Genomic DNA, 9,269 nt, shown 5'->3' with positions numbered 1-9,269 from the left:
CCCTATGCTCAGTGCTGGTTTTAACTCCCTATTAAATATTTTCCTTTTAAACACACAAACCGCAATGAAGTTTTACATAGCATATGGGCCTACAATCATTCTATGAATATTTTGTGAATGAAGACCTCTGGGAAGGGGCACTTGGGGGCTTCAGGAATCGAGGCCAGACCTAGTCTGGCTAGGATGGGAGCCCCCTGCCACGAGAGGCCCCTGGGCATTTGAAACATGGCTGGTGTGTGCTGTTCATGTAAAATACACACAGCCTCCAAGACTTGGTATGAAGATAAAGAGTGCAAAATTTTTCATTAGTAAGTTTTACATTAGTTACCCGCAGAAATGATAAATTTTTGATATATGAATTCAATAAACTGTATTATTGCAATTAATTTCACACATTTGTTTTTCCTGTGTTTAATGTGGTGGCTAGAAAATTTAAAATACTGTGTGTGGCTTTAGTGACATTTCTACTGGACACAGCTGGTCTGGGCATCTGGAGTTCGTATCTCCTCAGTGGAGCCAAGCCAGTGAGTATGAGTAGGGCAGGGGCGGGGCGGAAGTCCTGCCCTGGGAAGCCCAAAGTCCCCGGAGACCAGAACAGCCCGGGGCCTGCTCTGCCCACCACACGGGCTTGCTTCGTCTGCCGTATGACCCTGAGCAAACTCTTCAGCATCTTGGAGCCTCAGCTCCCGCCTCTGGTCATAGCCAGCCCAGGGGGGCTGCTTTCGGAAATCCTCATTCACACAACAGGTATTTCTGTGCCGGGCACAGGAATGCAGCACTAACACGATGCCCTCACGGAGCCTACAGTCTCTCCAGGGAACAGTAAACGAGTGGCTAGTGTCCACGCTTCCAGGTCAGGAAGCCCTGTTTCTAAAGGAGTCAGTGCTGAGATCAGGATGGAACCTTCTAGGCAAAGCTCACAGCAGCCTACAGCAGCCTGTGCCAAGGCCTGGAAGCAGGAACCGGCTAGGCGTGTTGAGGGCCAGCAGGAGGGCATGAGCTGGGACCGGTGGGCAGTGGGCAGGTCCCACAGACCTCGAGGCCGTGTCAGGGGTGTGCACTTGTTCTAGGGGGACAGAGCCGACTGGTGGGCTATGGATTCGGACACATGCGGGGACAGAAAGAGAAACCGATCCCCCAGGGCCGCCTGCCAACTGGCCAGGCCCCAGTGGCAGACCTCACCCCACAGTTGTCTTCAGGATTTATAGCCGAGTTTGCATCTTAGGTGTGAATTCCAAGGTTCAAGTCTGGTGGGCACCTGGCTTGAGCCCAGAGCCAGTGCACACCTCCTTCCCCGGGGGCTCCCGGCAGGCCCCGTCCCTCTGTCCTGGCTGTGGATGGGGTGAGGGGGGTCGACAGTCTCCCTTGGCCTTCAGATTTGATGGGACTCAGCCTCCAGAGGGAGGCAGGAGTCTGGGGCTCACAGGTTGGTTGGGGAGAGGCATTGCTGGCTTCCCAGGCCTCCCAGAGGAAAGATGGTGAGAGCGTGTCCTCCAGAGAGAGGGACTCACTGGATGGAAAGGCTTCCCATGCAGGGAGGGCAGCACCTCCCTGAGTAAAGGCACAAGCCAGACCAGAGCCCGTGGGGTCAGCAGGGAGGTGACCTTGGCTCACAGGCGGGGGAGGGGGGTGGGGAGGACATCAGAGTGCCCTGAAGAGGCGGGGCTGCAGGGTGAGCACCCACGCTCCCAAAACAAAGAGGTGCACGGGCTCTGAGCGTGAAGAGGAAGGCAGGGTGCTGGGGTCATCAGAACAGCATGGAGCTCGGGACAAATGGGCCAGGACACGCAGAGCCCGGAAAAGCTAAAGGGACTCCAGAGGAGGAAACGAGAGACGTTGAAAGAGTCCTTCACTCAGTGCCACTGGGGCAGGTTAGAGAAACTACCTGATTAAATCCTCACTTCTCCTTGCCGCGAAGTACATTTCAAGGAATAAGAAACTAAGTTGGTAAGCAAACATTTTGGAACAAACTTCACCATGTATGTCTTGGGGGAGGCCCCCGCCCTCCACTGCAGCGTTCTCACCAAAACCATTCTTGAGGAGGGGAGGACACACCCAGGTTCAGAGAGACTCCAGCAGATACCTGCTCCTGACCCCTCGGAAACATCACCGCCGTGAACAGAACACGGAGAGAGCTGGAGGTCACCGCAGCTCCCAGTCCTGGACTGACTCCTCCGTCTAGACCGGCAAGTAGCTCGCGGGACGCAGCTGGGTCCGTGGGACCAACATTAGGTGACTGTATCCAGGAAAAACTCCTGGGTGTGGTGACGGTGTCACAGTGACATGGGCGGACTCTGTTGTCCTTGGAGACCGTGGTATTACTGCAGGTGAAAGGTCAGGATGCCAAAGCTGGTTCTCACGTGGCTCGGGGAGCGGGCAGTGGCGCTGGCAGCTGATGGACAGATGCACATGTGCACGCACAGGAGGACGGCACACGCATCCCTGGGTGGAGACCGGGAGATGACAGACGGGTGACGGTGGCTGGCTGGCGGTGCGCACACGGGGAGGCGGGCGGGCGCTGGATGCGGCTGAAGGGCGTCTGGCCGCTCGTTGGACTCTTCTTACCACTTTTCCGAAAGGTCGAAATGTTTCAAAATGAAAGTTATGAAAAACTGCCAATTCCTATTTTCTAGCTTTCCCATGGTTGATCAAACTTCTAGGACACAGAGAACTTTCAGAGCTCTAGAAGACACAGGACAAATTATATTTGCTATGCGTCACATTTTCAGACTTCAAAACAGACTGTCAGATTTAGAAATTGAAAACAAGTAAAAACATTTTAAAACCTGAACAAAGGGAATCCTTTCGTTGTGTGTTATAATCACGTTTCTGCTGTCCCTGTGTATTTTCATCTGCACAGAGTAAGTGTATTAAGCCAACACTTTCAAACATATCTGCCAGGGTCTTTGCTCATGTTTTCTCACGAGAAAACCAGGAAAGATGCACAGAAGCGACATGGGGACACCTCACTGCCAGCCGACACCTCAGACACAGCCCTGGGGGTTTGCTGTTTCCCGTGCAGGGAGGGTGCCAGGCGCCAGCCCGAGAGGGCTGCTTTCTCAGCGGGGGCCAGTCGCAGTCAAAGCCAGTGGCTACTTGGATCAGGAGCCATGAAAGTGGCCATGGCCCCTGACCCCGTCATCCCACGGCTGGGCACTTAGTCCACGAAAATGACCCAGATACAGAACGACCACAGACTAAACGGTTCAGGGCAGCACAACTTGAAATAGCAAACACTGGAAACAACCGAAAAACCCAGGTGTGAACCGACTGTTTCCCTGACCCTTCCCCTGCGGTGGGAAACGGGGGAGGATGGCTTCCTGCCGTGGAAACTCCAGCAATGTGTCCAGCAGTCTCACCTCTGTTTTCTCCACCGGGTTTGGGGCGCCCTGCTCTTCTCAGTGTTGGCAGAGACAGGGCACTGTCCGTGAGGGGCGCTTGCGGGGGGAGGCTTGTCTGGCATCGTTTTCTCTCAGTCCTGCAATGAGTTAATCTTCTTGTTGAAGAAACTCAGTCGCTTCTATTTGGAACGAGCCATGTGAGATCAGAAACCGGGGTTCTGGGCTGGGAGCAGCCGTTCTAACCTCCCTGGGCCTCGAGTTCAGTGAACAGAGCTTCGCCAGCTGGCCCTCCTCCTCCAGGAAGCCATCCCAGGGCTGGCTTCAGACCCAGCCTCTTGCTCACCCTATGACGGGGCAAATCATATCACAGCTCCAAGCCTCAGTTTCCCCATCAGGGAAAACAGGACGCCAGTACCTCGGTTCCAGGACTGCTGTGGAAAGAAAAGGCAGAAGTGATGGAAAGACCCTGAGAGCATCGTGGCCTCCTCCCCGTGGCTGTGTCGTCAACCCGGCACGTTCCCGCCTGCTTGTGACCTGCGTCGGAGGACAGGGCCGTCTTGTGGCAGCGTCGGCAGCCTGGTGGGCTGGCATCTGGGGGAGGCACCGGGCTGGTCTGGGTCAGGGGGGCTCTGTGAATCCTCCTGGGGGCAGGCGTCCTGCCCTCTGGGGCCAAGTAAGGTCCGGGGCACAGGACTTCCTTGTAAAAGAGGCTTCCTCACACCAGCCTGGCCCACTGGGCACACCCCAGGGGACGTGGAAGGCAGCTCTCCTGAGGCCAGAAGGCCTGGGAGGAGAGGAGGGGTAAGGAAGAGGGGTCAGGGGAGCGGGAGAGGAGGACAGAAGCAGAGGAATGAGGGGTGAGGTGACGCGGAGCGGGAGGCAGGACGGAGCACCCTCCCCGCCTTGCCCGCATCTGCGGTCACAGGACGCTCTCCTGCGTCAGCCTGAGCAGGATGGCGGTGCCAGTCACTGTCACGATGGCGTCCCCTCTGCAGGGGGCCCGTGTGTGCCTGTGGGACGTGAAGATCCCACCCTTCTCGGCAGCCACACAGGGACACGGCTGCACACGTCGGACCCCAATCACAGGGGGCCCCCGAACACCTTCATGCATGAACACCCCCGTGCACGGAGATCCGGCCTGGGGGCTCAGAGGGGAAGGGTGGGTGGGCAGGCTGCCTTTGTCCTTGTCAGTCAAGTCCTGGGTCAGAGAACTGACAGGAGGCCTCCCATTCCCTGTCATCTCCCAGAACGTGACAGCTTCCAGACAGGAAGAGCAGTCAGCCCAGCCCCACAATCCGGTTTTTGGATCAGAACTCTTGTGACAAGGACCCAGCTCACGGTGCCCAAGGAGACAGGGGACGGCTGAGCCAGGGTGAGCGGCGTCAGGTACAGCTGGATCAGGGCCTCGTCTCAAACTCGCTCTGCAGTGGGAGGCAGCGCCCAGCAGCCCAGCCTGACCCCCGTGCAGCCCTGGACTTCTCAGGACTCTGTCTCACTGCCACGCCTGGGGCTGACTGTGTCCGGGGGGGTGCGGACCCAGTGCCCAGAACTCCTTGGGTTGCCCTCAGCCCCCAGGTTGATGAGACCACACAGCCCCTCCTTGCACCCAGCCTCCCTGAGAGGCTGCCCTGCCCTGACTGGGCAGCCTCTGATTCCAGCCCCCTGGAGCACCCTGGAATTCGGGGCTCACACCTGTATCCCTGGGGACTCTTAGCTGCCCTTTGGAGGAGTGAGCTGAGGCCCGGGTGTGACTGCCAGAGACAGCCTCTGCCTCCAAGTTGTTTTTCTCAGCAGGAGAGAGCAAAGTGCGTCAGATAGTCTTATCCCTGTCCTGCTGTGACCTGCAGGCACCCCTGGGGCAAGGGAGGCCCTGCAACCTCTGGACACCTCCGCGCGTCCCTGTGGGGGCTCAGGGGCCCACCCCAGCGTGGGCAGGACAGGGCCCGGGCCCGAGGAGCCAGTCCTGGGTTTAAGGGCATTTCCGCTCCCGCCGGTTGTACAGCCTTTAGCAAATGCTTCCTTCACTGGCCTCAAGACAGAGTGGGCAAGGCAGCGGAAGTAGAGTCGTGATGTTTGTAGTAATGCCCGAGAGGTAAGTGCTCAGTGCAGAGCTGGGTATGTGTCTGAATACAGCTGGTGTTCTGTGGCCGGTGACGGACAGGTTGCACAGGGTGCTATCTGCAGAGACGCCAAGCCTGGTAAACAGCAGGTGCTCAGTAACAGCACAGAGTGCCCCACCCCCGGCTCAGCAGCCCTGCGAAAGGAGCCCTGGGCTTGGGGACAGCGGCAGCCTCTTGGTTCCCTCTGGGCTGGGGCCACTGAGCTCACGTTTACCTGGACAGGAGCCCCCTTCCTGTGTCCTCCGGCGGGAGACCAGGCCGGTCCTGGGATGGCCATCCTCCCTGGAGGCCGAGTCTCAGCGTCTGCACGCTGCTGGGTCCACGGCTGTTCCCGTCTCCCCTCCCTGGACGGTCTGCCACCCCCAGCCTTGCAGGCTCCCACATGGCCTCCACGCTGACCATCCTGCAGTGGGGTCTCCAGCCCAGAGCTCCCTTCTGAACCCCAGGGCCCTTCAGGCCAGCACCTCCCCAACCAAGACGAACCCCGAGACCTACCTCTGAGTTCTGGGGACACCATCACCCCACCCCTACTGCTAGGCCCAGGAGTCTCAGAGCCAACCGTGAACTCTCTCTTACTCTGTACCTCTGAGCGGGCAGGAAGCCTTGTCAACTGACTCTCTGAAACTTGACCAGTCTCCAGTCCTCGCCTGCGAGCCAGCCGCAGCCCCACCCCTTCCCTTTATCCCATGCACCCCCAGACTGCACAGTCAGTGATCCTTTCAGAGGCGAATCCGCCCAGGTCACTTCTGCTCCGACGTTACCCTAATAAACTCTGGGCTGGAGAAACCCACCAGGAGATGCTTAAATGACGCCCACCCTCGTGCGAGATGAGAGCAGGGTCAGGCTGCAGGCGAGTCCAGCCTTGATGATGGAGAGAGGGCTCTGCCAGCAGGCTCCCTCACCACCACCAGGGCCCTCCCCGGAACTACAAAGCGCTTTCCCCGGCAGATAACAGGTTATAGATAAGTCTGTACTCCCCACCAGCTCCCTCTGCCAAAGCTGACGGGCAGAGGCAGATGCAGGCCATGAGAAAGCCTCCCCTGGAGTCCAGCAACGTGCTCCATCTGCAGACGTCAGAGTCCGGCCCAGCCTGGCCCCGCTCTGTCTCCCGAGAGACCCCGGGAGTCAGGACCACCCGGATTCTGAAGGCAGCCTGACTTCCCCACCGCACACAGCTCTTCCACACAGCTCAGGGAGCCTCACGCCTTCTGACCACGACTAGGCCGCTGGGCCCCACGTGGCCGGGAAGAGGCCTCCAATGTCACCGAGGGTCTGACTAGGACCCTGAACTCCAGAGCAGCTGTGGGGTCCTGGGCAAGGGCAGCTCAGCCCCCGGGAGACCCTGCCCAAATCCGGCCTGACTCTTCCTAGTGTGTGCGGGGTGTGAGTCAGGTCTCCCCGGCCCTGGTCTCAGTATCCCAGGAGGATAGTCTGCTGTAGCTCCCTATTCCCACAAAGCGAGTGATCCCAAGACAGACAGTGAAGCCACAGCCCAGAGAGGTGAGCTCCTGGAGGTCAGGGCTCTGAGCACCGGGCTGGTGGTTCTGTCCACCAGCCTGACAGGGAGTGGGGGCTCCTTCACCCACCAGCCTGACAGGAAGTGGGGGCTCCTCCCGTCCATCAGCCTGACAGTGAGTAGGGGCTCCTTCATCCATCAGCCTGACAGCAAGTGGGGGCTCCTCCCGTCCATCAGCCTGACAGTGAGTAGGGGCTCCTCCCATCCATCAGCCTGACAGCGAGTGGGGGCTCCTACTGTCCGTCAGCCTGACAGTGAGTGGGGGCTCCTTCATCCATCAGCCTGACAGGAAGAAGGGGCTCCTCCCGTCCGTCAGCCTGCCAGGAACTGGGGGCTCCTCCTGTCCATCAGCCTGACAGAACTGGGGGCTCCTCCTGTCCATCAGCCTGACAGCGAGTGGGGGCTCCTACTGTCCGTCAGCCTGACAGGAAGTGGGGGCTCCTCCTGTCGGTCAGCCTGACAGGAAGTGGGGGCTCCTTCATCCATCAGCCTGACAGGAACTGGGGGCTCCTCCTGTCTGTCAGCCTGACAGCGAGTGGGGGCTCCTTCATCCACCAGCCTGACAGGAAGTCAGGGCTCCTTCTGTCCATCAGCCTGACAGGAAGTGGGGGCTCCTACTGTCTGTCAGCCTGACAGGAAGTGGGGGCTCCTCCTGTCGGTCAGCCTGACAGGAAGTCGGGGCTCTTCATCCATCAGCCTGAGAGGAACTGGGGGCTCCTCCTGTCCGTCAGCCTGACAGGAAGTCGGGGCTCCTTCATCCACCAGCCTGACAGGAAGTGGGGGCTCCTCCTGTCCGTCGGCCTGACAGCGAGTGGGGGCTCCTTCATCCATCAGCCTGACAGGAAGTGGGGGCTCTGCGGCTGTGAGCTGGAGGCCTCGGTTCCGCTTCCTCCAGAGCGAGTGACCGCAGCTGGGCAGGGCTGAGGCAGCCCCCACGGCTGATCCTGGGAAGTCCCTGCCACTGTTGGCACTGGTGACTCAGGCCAGCCCTACTCCACCCAAAGGGGATCACCAGGCCCCCCTTGACTCAGAGGTGCCCACTGGCTCTGGCACATGGGGGAGCCCCAGCACTGGGCCCCCTCAGCCTCTCAGGAGAAGCACCGGAGTTACAAACACCAGGCCTGAGAAGTGGGCAACTCATCTTCCAGACCAAGGGAAGCAGTGACCAGCAGTCTGGCTGAGGTGGGCAGGCTAATATCCAGAGGGAGAGCTGGCTTATACTCTCCTGAAGTTCCCCCAAGATGCCCACCCACCCACCTCTGATCCCCTGGTTACCTGTAGGTTTGAGGCGGGAGCGGCCCACACATCTGTCCTGCCTGCCATCTGCCTGGGACAGGACTCCTGCAAGGAGGAGACTGAGGGACATGCAAACATCCAAGGGTGTGGGCGGTATGAGTTGGGTGCCGGCAGGCACTGAAATAGCCAGTGCTCCTCAGGCTCTGGGCAGCAGCTCCCAGCCCAGGGTGTCCCCAGGGGCCCCGAAGGCCGTCCTTGACAGTCGACACCCCAGCCAGGCTGCTTCTGGCACTCAGCCACCGTGAGGGCCAGAGAAGAGCAGCCTGCACGTGACCCCGAGCTCCCCACCAGCCCAGGTCTATTAGCAGGAGGATGTAGCCAGGCTCCCCAGGAGCGCCTCTTGATCCAGGGAGCCAAGGATGAATCCAAGAAGGCTTTAAGGAGGAGGTGGCATTTGAGTGGAGCCTTGAAGGATGGCAGCCAGTAGCAGGGCGCCTCTGCCAGGAATTCTGCTTCCAGCCATGCTCCACCCATCTTATCTTCCTCTCAGGGGAGCTGGATCCCAGGGACCTTCCTGTGAAGGGCAGCAGAGCCGCCGCCTCTCTGCCCCACACTGCAGAGCTGTGTGTCACCCGTCTGGAATGTGCTCTCCATTCCTCCGCCTCCCCCGCCCCCTGTGCCGCCTCCCCTCCCCTTCTCCTCAGCTCCCTTTCTCCCCCGGCTCCCCCCTCCCCTCCCCCATCCCCCCACCTGCCCCTCCCCCTCCACCCCCCCATCACCTGACCCAGCCGTGCCAGGGCGGCCACCTGGCCCAGAGACTGGGTCTGGGGGTCTGCAGACCACAGCCCCACCCCAACCAGGTACCGGGCAGAGGGAGGGGCACCTTCCCAGTCAGGGGAGATTTCCCCACAGGCCTCCCTCCAGCCTGAAGGGCAGAGTCAGCACCCTCTATTAGCCTGGGCCCAATGCAAGGCCACTCACTCAGCTCAGCCAGCCAGGCAGAAGACCCCACGGCCCCTGCACCTCCGGTCCTCTTTCTTCATGGGATTCCGGCTC

The 9,269-nt window shown here is 59.8% G+C and overlaps 1 long non-coding RNA gene across 1 annotated transcript; it reads right to left on the bottom strand.

Moving 5' to 3' along the window:
• Window positions 1–1,868: 1,868 nt before the first annotated feature.
• On the bottom strand, window positions 1,869–8,973 carry LOC101904836 (uncharacterized). Its single transcript, XR_240131.5, has 3 exons — window positions 8,253–8,973; window positions 3,360–3,772; window positions 1,869–2,682 (listed from the first exon to the last, which is right to left on the bottom strand). It is a non-coding gene; the product is annotated as an uncharacterized lncRNA (long non-coding RNA).
• Window positions 8,974–9,269: the final 296 nt, after the last annotated feature.

Source organism: Bos taurus, chromosome 25 (assembly GCF_002263795.3).
Source record: "Bos taurus isolate L1 Dominette 01449 registration number 42190680 breed Hereford chromosome 25, ARS-UCD2.0, whole genome shotgun sequence".
Taxonomy (NCBI): Eukaryota; Metazoa; Chordata; class Mammalia; order Artiodactyla; family Bovidae; genus Bos; species Bos taurus.
This window is presented reverse-complemented; position numbering and strand designations above follow the sequence as displayed.